Source organism: Ambystoma mexicanum, chromosome 6q (genome assembly GCF_040938575.1).
Source record: "Ambystoma mexicanum isolate Mex_15411 chromosome 6q, UKY_AmexF1_1, whole genome shotgun sequence".
Lineage (NCBI taxonomy): Eukaryota > Metazoa > Chordata > Amphibia > Caudata > Ambystomatidae > Ambystoma > Ambystoma mexicanum.
In genome coordinates this window covers 1212943971-1212962800 of record NC_090937.1, presented here as the reverse complement: position 1 = coordinate 1212962800, position 18830 = coordinate 1212943971, and positions in this window count along the sequence as shown.

Below are 18830 nucleotides of genomic sequence, written 5' to 3'. Positions count from 1 at the left end.
TTTTGGGGCGGTTAGATACCCGTTGGCATATTCTAACTGCTGGTAGTTTGAAAGATGAGGGTATGTTTGTAGCACTGTGATTGCTGAAGGTTCATTTTGGCATTTTGACCGCTGGAAGTAATATTCTAGTACTGCGGGTGCAGTAAGATACCAGTTGGTGTATTCTGGTTGTTTAAACTTAATATGTGTTGAAGGATTTGCTCAGAACATTTTTGCTTGTGGATTTCAAATTGTGTAATAATGGGAAGTAATATTGTAGTATTATGGTTGCAGTTAGATACCACTTGGCGTATTCTAACTGTTTACAGTTTCTCAGGTTATGTCTTCAAGCATGTTCATTCTTGTTGGCGGATTTACATTTTTCACTATTGTGAAGTGCCTTTACAGTACTATTGTTGTAGTTACATGCAGTTGCGTATTTATTGCATTGGTATGGGCATGGTTAGACAGCTGTTGCCTTTCTACCAATTGGTCATTTCACAGGTCATTGAGGACAGTTTGTAGACCCTCATACTCAGTATGTGTATTTGTATTTGTATTTATTTTATTTATAGAGCGCACCAGGCCCTTGGGTATCCAGACGCGTAATTTAGTTACAACATGATAAAGGCAAACGGAACATTACAAATTACACTTTAAATTACAGTTATATATATAATGCAGTTACCGGGTGAGCAGAAAGTCATAACCTATGTACATGAAATGAGGCAGGTGGCTAACGCATGGGGGGTGGTTGGCTCGTAGATGATGGGTCTTGGGCAGTTAGCCAAGCTTTGGCCATGTTTTTGAATCTGTGGAAGCAGGGTTCAGCTCTTAGCAAGTTAGGGAGCAAATTCCAGAGTTTTGCCGCCATTACTCGGAATCTAGCTCTGTCCAATCTTTGAAGGTTGAAGCGTGGTATAGAAAGGCAGTTAGTCTGAGCAGTTCTGCGGGGTCTGTTAGTGTTGTGGAGGGCAAATCTGTTGGCTAAGTAGCAGGGTGCTTGGTTGGATAGGCATTTGTGAGTGAGGGCAAGTGTTTTCAGTGTAATTCGTTGAGGGACCTTGAGCCAGAGTAAATTAAGTCTGGCGTCTGAGATGTGTTGGTTCCTAGGGATATTGAGTGCTGCTCTAATGGCATTGTTTTGGATGATTTGTAACTTGTTTAGGTTACAACGGTTAGTGCCCAAATAGAGGGCATTACAATAGGCAATTTTTGACAGCACGAGAGTTCTGGCAAGTGTGACACAGTTGGCTGCTGATAGGAAGGGGCGGCTAGCTGTAATGAGCTTACATGTGTAATGCGCTGCAGAGGAGACTGCATTGGTTTGTCTGACCAAGGATAGAGTAGAGTCGATGTAAATTCCTAGCGTTTTGGTGTACTTAAAGGCCTTGATAGTGTTACCATCGATGATGAAGGATTTGAACGCAGGAGCCAGTTTGGATAGTTTTTGAGGAGAGCCGAGAATGAGGAGCTCTGTCTTCTCGTCATTCAGACAGAGTCTGTGCTGCGCCATCCAAGCTTGGATGACCTGGTAGATGGCATTCACAGAGAGAGAGTCGGAGGCGTAATCTCCTGAGATTGGAATGAGTATCTGGGTGTCATCAGCATAATTGGTATATGTGACACCCAGATAATCCAAGATATCAAAAAGGGGTTTTGTGAACACGTTGTACAAAGTGGGAGAAACACAAGAACCAGGTGATCGGTGAGGGTGATGCTGCTGCTAGGGGGGGAAAGAGATGCATTGATCTGTTGTCCAGGAATGAACTGATCCAGGCTGTGGCTTTATCAGAGAAATGAGCAGCTAGTTTAAGGTGTCGACACAATATTTGATGATTGACGAGATCAAAAGCCACAGAGAGATCGAGAAGAAGTAATAAAGCAAGTTTACCCTTGTCTCTTAAATCTTTGATCTGTGTTTTGAGGTCGATAAGGGCAGTTTTGGTTCTGTGTCGCGGCTGAAACCCAGATTGCCTTAGACCTAGGAGTTTATTAGATTCGAGATAGTATATTGACATCCAAAGTTGTCTTTTTTAGGAGCGGGATAACCCAGGCATCCTTCAAATTGTCTGGTACGATCCCCATGCTAAAGGAAGAATTGATGAGTGTGGTAATGAAGGGAGCTAGCTCGTGGGCTGCTTCCTTGATGATGGGAGCTGGGCAGAGGTCCCCTTGGCAGTTGGAAGGTTTAAGGCTATTGATAACATTTTCCACTTCAGTAAAAATAGGGGTGAGAAACTGAACAGAGTCAAATAATCTGGGATAGAGTTGTTTACAATTGGGAGAGAGATAGGTTGCAAGTTAGATTGTAGGTTAGTCTATTTGTCGTTAATTTTGACTTCGAGGGTGCCAATCTTGCCAAGGAGTGCATTTTGGATATTAGTGCACCAAGTGCTATCTTTAATGCAGGTGTCAGGTGCTGTGACAGGGGTTTCCAATTCTTTTAAGATGCTGAAGAGTTCTTTAGTATTGGATTTGACTTGCTCAATATGTTTGTTGTAAGTGTCTTTTTCTCCTAGAGTATAGTTTCCTTATAGTTTAACGTTGCTAGGACGATGCTAGATTTATTAACTTCTGTTGGGTTACTTTTCCAATGTGATTCAGCGATTCGTTTTTCTTTATGAAGAATTCTGGGTTGGGGTGTAAACCAAGAGTTGAGGTGAGCTTGTGGTTTAGGTTTTCTCAGTTTAGATGGGGCAATAAGGTCAAGGGCCTTTTGCATAGTATGGTTGAAGGTATCAACCAGGACAGTAGGGTCCGTGCTTAATAGTGCTTCTTTATTCTGGACTGGAAGGATGAGAGGGAGAAGTTTGTCACAAGTTATGTCACGCTTATTTCATGTGGGAATAGCAGGTGCGACATCTGGAGTGGAACTGATGGTTTTGGCGGGGATGTTGAAGGTGCTTAAGTGGTGGTCGGTCCAAACACAGGGTTGGTTAGATACCACATTAATTCCACAATTGAAGTCAGCTAACCAATGAAGGATTCTACCCTTGGAATGTGTGGGTATGTTGATATGCTGAGTAAAGCCTGAATTTGTTAGCAGGTTGTCAATCGTCAGGGCAGCAGTGTTGTTAGGGTCAGCGAGACCCAGGTTAAAGTCACTTAGTAGAATAATTTGGGAGTTGGTTTTAGTGTTGTCTGCCAGAATGTTGGGGAGGTCTTCAGCGAAAGTCGATAATGGCCCTGGGGGCCTGTAGAGTAGGTGAAGTTGAGGTAGGGCTTACGACCTGGTATGCTATGTGACATAACGTGCAGGCAAGCTTGTGCACAAATATAAACAGCCGGGCATCAGAGTAATGGTTATAATACCTGGCCGAGGATAGTTGCATATACGGCGGTTCAGGGCCACATGGTCTTAGGCAAGTTACAGTGCTAGCGGCACAGGAGGGTGCACATGAACAAAATCCAGAGCGTCAATAAGGTCTCACCATGCAGCGTTAATTGTACCTGTGGTTGACCATGTAGGGGAACATATGCGTAGCAGAAAGCAGGTGGCAGAGTTTAGGGACCTAGAGCAGCCCGCATCATGGCACGCTCGGTCAGCTCCATCAGCAGGGGAGCCTTCTTTCTCAGCCTTACTTCGCAGGCCGGCTCTCGCCTGCCGGTTGAATGTGGTTGGTAGATATTAGGCAGCCAATCACCACGTTGTTGTGAAGGAAGTCAGGCAGACAGATGGGACGAAATCAGGCGCTGGGAGCACTCGAGGTGGCAGCCATCTTAAGAAAGTGCATCCCGAAATAAACAGTGGTGTAAAAATCGTAGGCACCAGTGGTAGCAATGTCTATCAATTGGAAATGTGCTTAATAGGAGGTGAAAGCACTGATTGCATATTTAGAGTATAAAATAGCTCACGTGATGTCAGAGCATAGAGGGAGTTGTAGGCAGCTGATCATATGCCTGCAACTTACCTCTTCATCATGGTAATGATGCACAAAGGGGGTGGAGGTCCTGTAGCACGCAGCGACGCTGGTGAGCTCCTGCTCCTGGAGAGAGGCTCCAATGGACTCAGCTGCATCAGCAGGGGAGCCTTCTTTCTCTTTTCTTTTTTAAGCACTATGTGGGAAACAATATTAGTGTGTCCTTTGCACAGTTGTTGTTTCTGTGACTATAATCATTGGGGAAAAAAACTGCATAGCAGCGTAACTGATGTCTTCATGGGCCAGTTGGTGTATGCTAAATTGTTCCAGTTTCACAGGGTAGGTTATTTTTCTTATGTAATTTTAATGTCTGATGGTGGATATTGGGCAGTAGGCTATGCTACTTTTGTAGAACAGTGAGTACATTTTGGTTTCAAGAATATTAAGTAGGCGTTTGCAAGATTTGCTGGTAATCTCTGCTTCAGAATAATGGAAGTAGCATTGAATTCAAACCACCCACATTTCTTTTTAATGTATGCAGTATAGGGACCTGCAGTGGTTGTGTCTCCCGTGTGGTAGATTATGCCTACTGTTGTGAAGGTTTTCTTACCAAATGATACTTGCCCGTGTGTGAAGTTAGTAAGCTTGCAGTTGTTTTTGGTACCATCTGCATTGTATCATAAAAGCATTATTATTATGTATTAGCTATGTGATTGTATCTGTAAGGTGGAACTTTCATCTTAATTGCAAGCAGTACATAATAATGCCCTGGTTTGCCTTTTGTACCAGCTGTTGAAATTGAATGGAATCACAGTTAGATATAGATACATACACAAAGCGCTCATTAGGGACTTGTTCCTTGCTCACATGGCTGCATAGAATGCATGTATGTTTCCACATATATACAATCTGGAAGATTTAATTAATAGGTGTTTTTGATTTACAGTACTTGCAGTAAGTACATTAGACATTATTGTGGATCTTCTTGTATGTTTATAGTGAATCTCACCATTCCTGCACAGTAGTCCAATTCCTGCCTTATTCCAGAGACATTGTAAGTGTTGTCAGGATTGTTTGTTGCATTTCTATGAAGGAGTAGCATTTGCAAACACAACTGATCTGTGTCGTTTAATGAAATGTTTTCAACAATTGGTGGCAATTGGAATAGAACATTGATTGCTACATGTGCATAGAAATTTACACCAGTTCTGCTTGAAAATTTTAATGACCAGCCAGTTCTGTGACTGAGTCATTTGATGGAACTTCACATGCTTATTTTGAAGAGGTAGTTCTCTTTGGTTGTGCAGTTGGGTATGCATTTGCCTTTTCAGTACATCATTCTGTGGTTGTGGTAATTGAAGGTGTACCAGCTGCTTTCAATTTCTTTGGTGGTACTGTCAGGAGATCACATATAAGTTGTGTTTGCACTAGTTTTCTTTTACAAAGTTTGCCTTTTTGAGGAACAGAGTACATTTTGAGATGCGGTGCGTAGAGTGCACATAGTCTGTTGTACTCTATGATGTAAGGAATGTCATCCTTAGCTTTGCTTGCATCAAAATTGACTAGAAATAGTCTTTCAAGTGTACGCAGGCGTGACAGTCCTACATAACTCATGCCTTCTTTAAAGACTGTGCTGCCAATGTCAATCAATGCTTGATCTAGGGTTAGACCTTGCGATTCATGAATAGTGACTGCGTATGCTAGAAACAGAGAAAACTCTTCTCTGCTTACATACATGTCTTTGAAAAGCAGGGATTGGGCTGTTGAGCGTCCTATCCTTTTAACTTATGAAAGTTTGTCAAAGTGGATGTTGACAAACTGAATGCTGTTGTCATGTGGGTATGTCTGGAAGCCAACAACTGTACCAAGTGCTCCATTAACTAAACCTTGCTCCACGTCAAGGTTACGCTTTTGCATTACTCTACAGTTTAAACACAATGTCAACATTTTCTCCAAACCCACTGTGTTGGAGATAGAGTTTTCTAAGCTATTTAGTCGTGCTGTGGCTTGTTGACACAGGTACTGTCATACCGTACACATCCAGTCTGTCTGTGGGATAAATTTGTAGTCTTGGTTGCATTTCTTTTTTCAACATTGTTTCATTGAATTTTTCAGAGCTTGTTAGGGTTGGCATTAAAGACATACAGTTTACATTTCTGTGTGCTAATTTTTCAATGACATCAGTTGCAGATGTGTTATGCCTGCATAGCTCATGGAGGCGTCTGCTATTTAAGATAGACTGTGCTGCCTTAGAACGCACACCAATCCAAATGATTTTCAAAATGTTAACATAGGTGAGGTCCGCAGACTGACACATGTTTTCAGTTAGTTCTCTGTATTGGAAATGTAGCCAGAGGTTCACATTTCCTATGCTGCCAAGTGTGTTATGGCACAGTTCGTGTCCTAAGGTTTCAAAAATAGGTTCACCTTTCACAGGTGTAAATGTGGAATATCTCCAAAAACAATAATGTGTTTTCCTCTAAAGAGTTATCCGTAGTTCTTTTTAAGGACCTCTTGCAATCTGAGGTGAATCACAGCCAACATTAGGTTGGAGACCATTCTTACCTCATCTATTAGGAACATTTTCATTTGTTTCAAAACTCTGTGTAATTCCATAGAAGCTTATTCTGAAATGTTGTAGTACTCTAATTTGTTTTGGTGTTCTACTGGAAGGTGTAGCAAACGGTGTAAAGTAACACCATGTATGTTGTAGGCAGCTAAACCTGTCAGGGCAGTTATAACAGCTAAAAGCTTGCTGTTTGTTAATCGTTGGAAGAACTTGCTGATGAGTTTTATTAAACATGTTTTTCCTGAACCAGCTTGACCACTTACATACAGGAGTACAGGTTTATAGTTTTGACAGGTAAAAGTTTTAGTTTCGTGCTACACACCATGTTCAATTTCTTTAGTTATTTCTTAAAAAATGCTACGCTGCTCATTATTCAATTGTGATTTCAGAAGAGCAAACATTTCTTCAGATTACTGTTTTTTACTTCAGTCATGGCTAATTCTGCTTCATTTACTATGAGTGGCTCTCCAAGTGGTTCTTGGCTTCCTGTAAGAGATGGTTGACTGATCTCATGAGTGTCTACATTTAGATGTGCTTGAAGTTTTTCTTCTTGTAGGCATTCATTGTCCAACATGTTTTTGTACTGTTTAAAGTTTCTATCTCTTATAGTGCTTTCATTTGCATTGAAAGCATGGGTGTCCAATAAATAATTTCTCCATTGTTTAAAACGTTGCAATAGGGACATTCCATCGGAGGGCAATTATTGCACTGTAATCATTGATGTACTTTGATGCTTTGGTTCTGTTTATGCAGTATGCGTTCTGTAGGAGATTTTGTTTTTGGGGCTAATTCCTGATTTGGTGGTATTTTAATATTGCAGTATTTTGGTGGTAAATTGGCCTTTCCATTGGTGGTAGTTCAGATTTACCCTATTATGGTAATTGTCCATTACTATCTTATGCAGGTGGCAATTTAGTGTTAGTTTACTTTGGTGTTCATTTTTAGTGGTATCTTATTTTTGTGGCATAGTGGTAGTTTTAGTGGTGAACATACCTTCCATCATACAGCCCTATGATAAGACAAACATTCCCTCTTTATAATTATGACCCACCTTTCGCTGACCATAAAGAACCTTTGGACCTGGCTCACTTTCAGGGAACCCAGTAAGATTATACACAATGCCACTTATTGCATGTAGCTCATGTTACTGATTTATTTACATCAGTAACCTATGTGCCTTGGAGGGCACCACTTTCTCTGCAGCATGCAGAGAAAGCCCATTCACACACACACACACAACCTTTTATCTTACATACGTATATTCTCCCTTGTTTCCTGACTTTACCTTGGTGGTAACAAAAATGGTAACTGTTTTACAACCGTGGTGAAAACATCAAAACCCTCTAGACTCCTTCTCCCCCTTGAAACAGTGACCAACAGACGCATGAAATTAGGCACACAAATCAAACCCCAGTCTTATTTAGGTAATTTCGAAAATTATTATTTGCTTTGCATCATGTGTTACACAACCAAAAATAATATTGTTACATTACATGATATTACAATTAGTGGACACAGCTTTGAGCCTCTGAAAGATAAGAGAACACAAACACATTGCAAAATGGGAGATATTTTGAACGTGGTCTGCAGCTCTTTTTACCCAGTGCAGAAATGTAGACACTTTTGTTTTCAAACCTAACTCACTACATTGTCTGCCAGTAAATACAATGCATTCCATACATTCTCGTGCTCCTCAGTTATGACCTAATTTACAAGAAGTGAAGTCTGGATCTCTTGCTGCCGGAGCTTATCTGCGCAAACCTCACACAGCCCATGGGCACAGCTTTTGGAATTCCAGTCACTCCGATGCCAGCAGCACAATGCCGCCTCTGCTTGAACGCTGCAGCCCAGCATCCCAGGGAGGCACCGATAGGAATCGAATATCACGAATCACTACACCTCCCAGCTCAGCTGCTTAAATTTCCTCTGCCTGTCCATCACAAATTAACTCAGCCTTCCCTGACGTGGTTCTAATACCCCCAGACTTCTACCAATCACATTACAAAGGCCTGCATGTAACTATTCACTTCCTACGAGAACAAAGGGAGCTTCGGTTATGCAAGAAACTGTTACCCATCTAGTTTCCGACTGTGCATATGTTGGCTTCTCCATAGAAAAGAACTAAAACCGAATGAATTTTCATCTGTGTTTACCAACTGCATTACAATGTTAATTTGGGACAATTAATTGGTCAATGGGCTTTTGGTTAGTATATTCTGTTATATAGGTTATTTCCACAATGCAATTTGTCACAGATAGAAACCTAATGTGGCATTTCTCTTCTTGTAATATCCCATCTCTTCTCTACCTTCAGGCTAATCCCATTAACCTGCTGACCTGTGTCCCTAGATTATCCCACTTGCATTTTAAAATGACTACACATTTTGTTGGGTGTTTCTTAAAATGATCACCCCTCTGCTGGCTTGTTACTGAAAGCATTTTGCTGAGTGTTTTAAAAATAAGCACTCATTTTACTGGCTGCATCTGAGAAAAGTTATCATTTGCACCCATTTCGAAATGGCGTCTTTTAAACACTGCCAATGAAACACCCATTTTGCTTCCCTTGAAATCTATATACATATGCTGTTATTTGCATGAATTAGCACCCACATATCCCTACAGTTCTTAGGAAATTTGACTTTCGCACTGTGTCTAACAGAAGACATGAAGCTGTGTACTTTTCCTTTTGCTGAAACTGGTCTAGGGAAACCAAAGCAGCATTTGGTGTAGTATTTGTCTTTGTTTTTATATTTGTGCTGATGATACCTGCCACACTTGTGTCTTTGAAACTACAAAATTTGTGCATGTAGGTCACTTGGTTCACTTTCTGAAGGGATTTCCCAAGTGACATATTTGTGAACGAACTGCAAAACAGTGGCATCAATGTCCTTACCAAATGTAATCTTTAATCCACAAAAGCATGTGGATGTGTGGTGCTCCTCTGGCTTGATATTCTTTTTCTCCAAAAGAAGTGTTCCACTTCTCTGAGGGGAGGAATTGTTTTATTACAGATGACATGCAGCATAGCAATAAAGCAATGATGGAAGTACCTTCACACATTTACAGGGTGAAGAGTGGATAGTTCTCCTGGTGTTTTCATATCTATCCCTGCTTTGTTTTAATTTGCTATGAGTAGGAAATCATGCAAGTATTCCTATGCATACTCTGCACAATTTAAAGTGACAAACCATGTGGGTTGTCCAAGGTTGCATAGCATACACTGTACATCTGTGTGAGTTTGGAACCATTATTATTTCGTACCATGCATGGTTGCCAAGAGATTTGTAATACTTTACTGTAAAACATCATCTTTCATCTTTAGAAAATTGGAACCTGTTTTCAATGTGTGTGCAACTCCGTATCATAGAGTTGCTAATACACTTTAAAGAGAAAGTAGAATATGTATTCAATGTTTTGTCTGAATCTGGGGTCTTTAGAATACATTCGTAAAGAGAGAGAGAGGTATTCTGATGCTGTTATTTGTGTGCATCTTTCATCGTACTTTTCACCTTTTCCAGTAGGGAAGAGTAAAGGAAAGGCTTGTGCTTCTACACTTTTTCCCAATATGCTGATTGGAGATCCTTTGGCTTGCCACATTTGATATGTTTCTAGTGCATCGTCTATGTATCTTTGGAGTGCATTTAGTGAAATGTACACTGGTCTAAAATATTGGAAGCTGTAGTAGGATCTAGTAGTTTAATTTGACCAGTTAATGAGGAATCCTGAATTATTTTGGTGATTTCTCTCAGGTTCTCTTCAATGTTTATTTCTTTGTAGTATTCATTGTTCTCTTTATGATAAAGCAGGGTGTCTCTAACTTTTTTAAAACCTCCTAGTGTCTGACAAATATTTTTGTCTTTTGTAGGTACACCATTCAAAAGGATAATCAAAGATTAATCTATTGGCTGTTGCACTCCCAGAGTGTCTCCATTTTCTTTATGATCTAATGGCAAATAAACTACTTTACCACAAATGCCTTTCAATAATTCCAAAGGAGGCAACTTAGCTGTTTTCGTTTGAAGGTGTATTATTGCTTGAAATGGGTACACTGTTTGGATTACAATGCTCTCATACAAATTAAGGTGCCGGAGTGGTTTTGGCAGTGGGAATATTTCCAAGTTATTAGTGATAGCCCGTGAAGGCATTTGGTTATTGTCAAGTTTTCCAGAGCAGTATGTGCAAAGTATTTTGTATTTGTTTTCTGCTAAAAGATAGAGTGCTAATTGGAATCATTGGGATTCCTAATTTTCTTCTATTTTGTATGTTATATCTAAAGTTTTGGTGTATTTTGTATAACATTTCTGCAAAAACACATGCATACTTGGCTTGGTACTTCGGCAGATATGCTTTTAAACTTTGCTATTTCTTTTTTGTACGTGTGTATTAGAAGGTTGGCATCTGCAAGGTTGTCGCTAGTCTCTTCAGAAGTTACTGGATTTTGTAAGTGCTCTTCACTTCCAAAATATTTGCTTTGGATGTGGTCTATTTCTTTACACATTTCTTTGGCTGTACCATGTGGGAGAATGTCATTTAAACGCTACAGTGCTAAAGCAGGACTTTTTGCATGGTACAGTCTCTGAACGAGATTTTGTACAGTATAATGGTGTGTTGCTAACATTTTGATGTGGCAAGAGTTACTTTTGCAAGCAGGTCTGGAGATGTAGGCTAATGAATGTCCTTGTAGTCTTGTGTATTTGCGCACTGGGCAGGAGTCCATGGTTTGTAATATTTGAATTTTTAATTTCTCTTTTATTTTTCACATACTGATTGAGAAACTGCTGCAAAGATTTGGAGGATTGTTTTTGAGGTGCACGGCCATTTGTAGATGGGACGGATTGGATCAATGGAATGGAGAGTTGATTGTACGTTTGTTGGGGATATTCTTTCAATCAGCATTTCTTCTCCCATAATGGTAATGTCTACCTTTTCTACCTTTTCATACCCTCGCCACTGCTATGTATGGCAATGGGGTTTGTTTATTCTTGTTTGTATGCCTCTTCATTGAAGCATGACTCTGCGCTGGTGGTGTGAATCCACTCAACTGTACAGACGTTTATAAAGGTATCTATAATATGATAGTTTATTTATATAGTGCAATGTGTTTCAAAGCGTTTGAAGGCAAGGGAGGGAACACGGGAAAATACAATGACATTCTTACATGCCATGAACAGAAAAGATGTGAAATTAACTATTGTACTCGGTCTGATGACATTTCAGACAGTGCAATAGATAAGACATAGATAAGGAAGGGAAGTGGAGAGTGGGAAGGAAATGGAAACAGACAGGCGAGGGAGAGGGGTGCAGAAATGGAGGGGAGGAACAAAACAAGTGGCTATTTTACTAGTCCTGACAACCTTAAAAATAGTGCTAGAGGGGGGGCAGTAAAGGGAGGGGGAGGAGACAGACTAGGATGCGATCATCGAAGAGTGGAGAAGCAAGAGGGGAGAGAGAATACAATTGGAGCAAGCCAGGATACAAGATGAAGATGGGAACAGCATGATTCAGGTCCACCATGAGTACAAGATGCAAAGGAAGTCCTGCATGAGAGTTGACAAAGGGTGAAGCATAGTGAATCAATGAAGTCCATAAAAGTCAAATCCAGCATTGGCCACAAGACGGTGATGGTGCAACTAGAATGTATCAGGACAGACTCCTGCAGAAGTAGGCTGAAGAGGGGGGCAAGCAGGGTAGACGAATCAAGCAAAACAGGCAACACCTGTGTGCGAGAAGGAGCTGGCACAAGGAAACATCACAGGGAGACCAGAGGGGATGGGGATGCTCTGTGGGGACAGAGTGTGTAAACACATGTTGGTGCATGCTTACCTGCTGTCTGAGCAGCGGTTCGGGTCTTGGATCCTCCTGGTCCGAACAGGTCCAAACAGGAATTGCCCTTTTCTTTATCTGCCCTTCATTCCAGAAGCCCGGGCAAGTGACACCCTTGATCTAAGAGTTAAGTGCAGGAAGGAAGAGGCAGGGCTAAGAAGGTTGGTGGTGCTTGGGCCAGGTGACCTAGATCCACTTGCACCTGCTCCCCAGCTGCAAAGGAAAAGAGGCTGGAGGGCTCCTTAACTAGGGAACAGATCGGCAAGCAGGAAGGCATGAGGTGGGCGGGGCTTGCTAAGTGGTGAAAAAGAGCGGCAACCAGAAAGGTAGCAGGCGGACAATGCTTAGGCCAGGTGACCTAGACCCACTTGCACCTGCTCCCCAGCTGCAAAGGAAAATAGGCTGGAGGGCTCCTTAACTAGGAAAAAGAGTAGCACACAGGAAGGCACGAGGTTGGTGGGGCTTGCTAAGTGGTGAAAAGGAGCGGCAAACAGGAAGGCAGCAGGTGGGCAGTGCTTAGACCAGATGACCTAGATCCACTTGCACCTGCTCCCCAGCTGTAAAGGAAAAAAGGCTAGAGGGCTCCTTAAGTAGGGAAAAGAGCGGCAAGCAGGAATGCACCAGGTGGGTGGGGCTTGATAAGTAGTGAAAAAGAGTGGTGACCAGGAAGGCACCAGGTGGGCGGGGCTTAGGGCAGGTGACCTAGAACCGCTTACACCTGCTCCCCAAGCAAAAGGAAAAGAGGCTATAGGGCTCCTCAAGTTGGGAAAAGAGCAGCAAGCAGGAAGGCACCAGGTGGGCGGGGCTTGCTAAGTGGTGAAAAAGAGTGGCAACCAGGAAGGCACCAGGTGGGCGGGGCTATAGGGCTATGTTGATATTGTGTCTGTTGCAAAGTACTGTTTGCAGTTTGCTAATTAATTTTGTTAGTGGTTTCATCTGTTTAAAATTAATAAAAATAATTTCCTTTTTAGGAGCATAGCATCGTTTATGAGAGCTTCCAGGATTAGTTTATTAAGGTATGTTTTAAGGGTGAAGTGTGATTTCTCCCCAGTTTTTACAAGGTTCTGAAGGATTCTATTTTGGAATATTGTTTGTAAAATTATTTTTTTGGAATGCTTACTTGTGGCTATGTTAACGATGGTAGATGTAGTGTCAGCACTACTGGTAGTTGCATTCTTCTTAATACATTTCGTTTTAGTTTTACTTTTTGAAACAGAAATCACAATTGTTTTCGTGCTACCTGGTTTCGTTTTGCTCAGTGACTGTATTAGATGTTTTGTTTGAACTTTTTGTACAAAGTCTGCTAGAGGCTGATGACCATTTTGCATGGTGTGAGTTTTATCTGCTCTTTTTCTCTGTTGTTTTCTATGTAGTTGCTTTTTGGTAGGCATTGGGCCTCATTATAAGTTTGCTGGTACGGTAGTAATGACGCCAGTAAGCTACCGGCCCCGTTACTACCGGACTGGCAAACTACGAGTACTGCTCGCAGGTGCCTTTTCACCCGCCAGGTCAGACCTGGCGGTGTACTGGCACCAGAAAGCAGAGCATGTAGGATGCACCGGCACCAGTCAAAAATGCCTATTGGGCTCAAATCGGAATGCAGAAGACAATTTTCTGTGGCCCGTGAATGTGCAAATAACAGGACCGGCAAGGCCGTAATGACCCGGTAATTGACTATTCGCGGGCGCCGGGAACAAAATGATACTGGTTCTACTGGCACGGCTACCGCCAGTATCATAATGAGTCCCATCTTCTTGTCTCTGTTGGAGAAATAAGTGAAGTGTGGGTTTGGAAGTTGAGCAATGTATTTTTGTGTACTGTGTGTGAGTGTCTGAATATGAGGGTAGGTATACATAGAGGAGTGTGATTGTGCAAAGCGCTGTTACCTTTGATTGTGAAGGTCGTACTGGTATGTGTGTGTTCCTGTGGGAATGGTTTGCTTCAATGTGCATGACAGTGTAATGTGCTTGAAGAAGTAAGGGCATTACAATGTTTTTATAAAACATACTGGTGTTCTGATGACAATAGAAACAGTGGACCTGGCAGGGTGCAGCGAGTAAGGGTGAAGTGAGTGCTGTGGGGTTGGATAAACTTGTCTAGACTACAATACAACACCACTGCACTGCCTGAGTAACAGGCAGGACACTGCAACAGTACTGCACTTGCTTTGTTGGATGTGAAGAGTAGGTTTCTTCTGGGTTTTATCTTTGAGCAGAGACGTCACTGGCTTTTAGCAGGTGGTTCTTCACTGCAAATGCAAAAGAAGGAAGTTAGTGGTTGTGTCTAGTAGGAGAATACATTGTTTTAGATTGAAGGATGATTTGTTGGCAAGAGTTAGTGTGCCTTGCAATTGTACTGCAATTAATGCAAGTGTGTATTTGGGAGTATTAGCATTGTTGGTATGGGGGCCAGTGCTGCAGTGATAACTGTGCCCTATGGGGCTGCAGTTTTGAAGTGTGTGTGTGTGAGATGATTTTGCACTATTTGTTTTGGAAATTGATTAGTGGAAGTCATAGTAGAGTTAGAAAAAGGGCAGAAAGATGAAGAGATTGGAAAGTAGAATGTTACTGTGTGTGGAATTTTAAGTTTCTCACACATAGATGCTCACTACATGAGCGCAGAATTTTTTTTCAATTGTTTCATTTATTTAATGCACACATGGATTTGTTTGCTTTCCTCCCAAAGGTGCATTTTGTCAATTGTGCAATGCATGTACTTTCCATGATAATATACATGCATCTTCCCTTTTTTGTGGGCATTCAACATAGGATCTGGCACTTGTTTTGTTTATTTTAAAAAAATCACAGGCAGTGGTGCTGAAATTAAAATATGTTGTTTGCAGCTGTAATGCTAGAGGGTAGTACAAGAAAACTGTGAAAGCAAAAGGCATTGTAAGTAACTGTCAGTTAATGTGAGAAATGGTACAAATAACAGTATGATTATTGAGTAGGTTATGCAGGGCAAGTGGTAGGCAGCATGTTCAATTGCATGCAATCTATGTACTTGCTATGCTTTGGTAACACACATGAGTTTTCATTTTCTGTGTATATTACATAACATATGCATACCTGTAGTTTGTGTTGATGGATGTAGATGTGGATGAATCTTGGAGAGTTTTACAGTACTTTTGGATGCAGGTGCTTGGGAATCATAGGAGACCTGTGTTCTGAGTGTTGAAAAGTACATCTGCAGTGTTGTAATGAGTTGGTAGAGTTAGATGTAGAGATTTTGGATGTTATTGGTGAATGGTTGTGTGACTGCTTACCAGTAGCCAATTAGAGAGTGCTGGAAAGGGAAGAAGGGATACCCTTGTGTTACGGGATCTGCGGACACTACGGTAGTCCATGGAACACATGTGCTACATCTGGGGATTTTCAGCATGCCTTTCATGGAAATGGGAGTGTACTTTGAGGATTAACCACCAATCAGGTGTTAAGGGTGTGCTTTACAGGAAGGGAGGGTAATACTTTTTCTCATTGCTGTGTTGGTTGTGCAGTGAAGATGGCTGGAGTTTTTGTATGGATAGTGGGAGATTCCTTTGTTTGTGATCTGGAGAGGTGTGCAATGGCAAGAGGTGTTTCTGCAGATCTTGGTTTTTCGAGGCCTGGAGGCTTTATGGTGCAGTGTGCCTGGTCGCAATTTGCAGACACTGCTTGATATTTGTAGAAACATGGATACTTTTGGGAGTCCGAGGTTTTGGTGGTGTACTGTGGAGGAGAGCATTTGGGCTACATCTGTGCCCCAAGTTTGATTCCTGTATTGAAGTTGTTGGTGGAAGAACTAATGCTGCTTTTCCCTAGTGCAAAGGTGTTTTTTTTCTGAAACACTACCAAGAGCACATTGGAACAATCCCAATGTCTTCAATCTGCAGCAAAATGTTGGAAGGTTCATTGTTAATAGAGGCATGGGTATAGTTTTGCGGCGTGCTGAGATGTCTGTTTTCTCCAAGGACCATATTGAATCCCTTAGTGTGCACTATTTTACTGCAGATGGTGTTTCATTGTCCATTCTTGGAAGCGTTTGTTTCTTTCGGAATCTAAGGGATGCTTTGCTGAGGTTGATATAAGGCAGCAGGGAGAAAAAAAAAGGTGTTTGCTTACAAGCACCTTAAAAAAATAGGCTCTTTTCTGAGCCACCAATAAAGAGGAACCCCCCTATCCTGTTTAAAAACTAATCCCCACCCCTGTGAATTGCACGATATGTCCAAAGACAGGCAGTAGTTTGCAGATCACACCTGCCGCATCCGGGGCTATTGAGGATGGCAGGCATGGAAATGGGACTGTGGAGGCCAGGGGATTGGTCAATAAATGTGCCTGGTTGTGGTGTGTATGGAGAGACTATGGCAGAAGGTTGGTTTGCTGAGAGGAGTACAGATGGCTATGGCTATGCTCTGTCTTTCAGAGTGTGTGGATTTTGGGGGACTCGTGGATACATTGGTTGCAGGTGTATACAGAGCATTGTAGAGTGGCTGCACATCTTGGATTCCCTCATGTGGGTGTACACTGGTATGGAGTGCGTGACATGAAGTGACTGGATTTGCTACCCCTTTCGGTCACTTTGGTGACACAGCATCATCCACAGCATCATCCAGCCATGATTATTGTTCATTGTGGAGGAAACAGTTAAGGTCATGTTACTGGAATCTCTCTGCAGTTTGCGATGAGGGAGGCACTTGGGAAAGTCATTGACATGTTTCCAAGCTCCCAAGTAATTTTTTTGTGCATTGCCCAGAGACACATGTGGCAGTGCTCTTCCTGATTTGAACCGCAAATGGAGAAAGCCAGGCGCAATGTCAAGAAGGCTGTTTGCGCGATGTTGGTATGTCTTCCTTCCACAATGAAAACCTTACGTTTTGTAGCACCAACATTTTCCACAGAGATGGCGTCCATCTAACTTATGCTGACAATCTATGTTTTTGTGTAAATATCCAAAATGCTTTCAAGCTGTTCTTGCAAGCATAGCAAGCATGTGTGCAGTAGGTGTTGGCCACTTCAAAACTTCCAAGAAAAAAAAAAGGCTCTTTTCAGAACCACTACTTTCACCCGGAAAAGAATGCAATGGTTTACATGCTGAGACCCCCTTGCATGCTTTTGAAGTCAGCACTCTACCGCACTGCCCGTGGACTTCGCAGAGAGCGCAGGGGCCTGCACCATTTCATTGGCACTTCTATTTTTAAAATGTGAAAGGTGGCTCTGCAAGGAGCCTTATTTTTTGATTTTTCAGTTTTGTGAATTTTTGGGGATTTTTTAAACATGACACACAAGGGATGGAAGGGTAGGGAGCATAGTTAAGGGGCACCAACCACAGGGATAAGAAAGGGCATATGGAGAGAGGAAGATGTTGGGTGCACCTCATCGAGGTAGGGGGCACTTTCCTTTGTGGTCCCGGACCGCAGCCTCAAAACCACTCTGCAACTGCTCACCCCTGCAGAGTACTGCATTGCGAAACAAACACAAAATAGTGACCTTTGAAATGTAAGGATCAACTGCGGTGCGTGTGGCCTGCGAGCCTCCACACCCAAGACTCACATCGGTAGCATGTAGTGAGAACTTCCACTACCTCATCCTCTTCTTCCTCTTGTTCCTCCTCTGCATACGCATGCCTGCTACCCTCTCCAGCCCCTTGGGGAGGTGATGGTGATGGTGGTAGTGTTGTTGTAGGGGTGAACGTGGTGCTGAGGCAGAGGCAGAGACAGCAGGAGAGGTAGCCCTGGATGCCATTGTCCAAGAAAAAGTAGTCTGGAACCAGGAACAGAACAATCTGCAAAACAGCAGGAACACAGCAATGTGCCAAATAGCTGAACAGCAACCTGCAGCAGTAGTCCTGGTCAGCCACAATTAACAGCAATGTCAATTAATCCAGCAATAAAATGCCAATGATAGCCAAGTGCTCTGTCCTGGAAATCCAAAAACAGAATGAGGAGCAGCACTGGGGTGTGGCCTTTTATAGGGGTGCTGGTGAATGATTCACGGACAGTTGTGCACTCCACAGACAATTCAAACCCCAAACTGGGCTCAAAGGATTTCCAGTTCATGAGGGGCATGGTCTGGGACCTCTGCAAGGGTGACGTTTCACAGTAAAACACCTTGGATTGCCCAAAAAACACGTTTTTGTTGTTTGGGGCCCCTGTCCGTGAAAAAGGGCTGATGCTGAGCATGGGTGCAGTCACATGGTGACATCGAAGAAGTTGCACGGGATCCAGTGTGCGCATGTGCATAGGTGTCCTACGGACAGGACTGAGCTCCCTGAACTAATCGAAAGTGCAGCACATGTGCAGCAAACCGTTCTGAACAGGTGCAGCGTTCGTAGGGCCCAGGGGATGAGATGTGCATGCGCCCAGGTGTCCGCCGGACCTGGATGGGTCCCAGAACTAATTAAAGTATGTCACTGCTAAAGAACTCTCTGTAATACAATGGTGTTTATAGCAATGCATTGCTTAATGAACTATGTATGTCATTATTTCTTCCAATGACGTCTGATAGTTTTCTGCCAACATTATAATGACAATCCCTTGTAGAGGCTTTTCATGAAAAGAAAATGCACATGTGATGTCATCAATGACATTTGTGATGTCATCTTTGATGTCATGGGTGTTA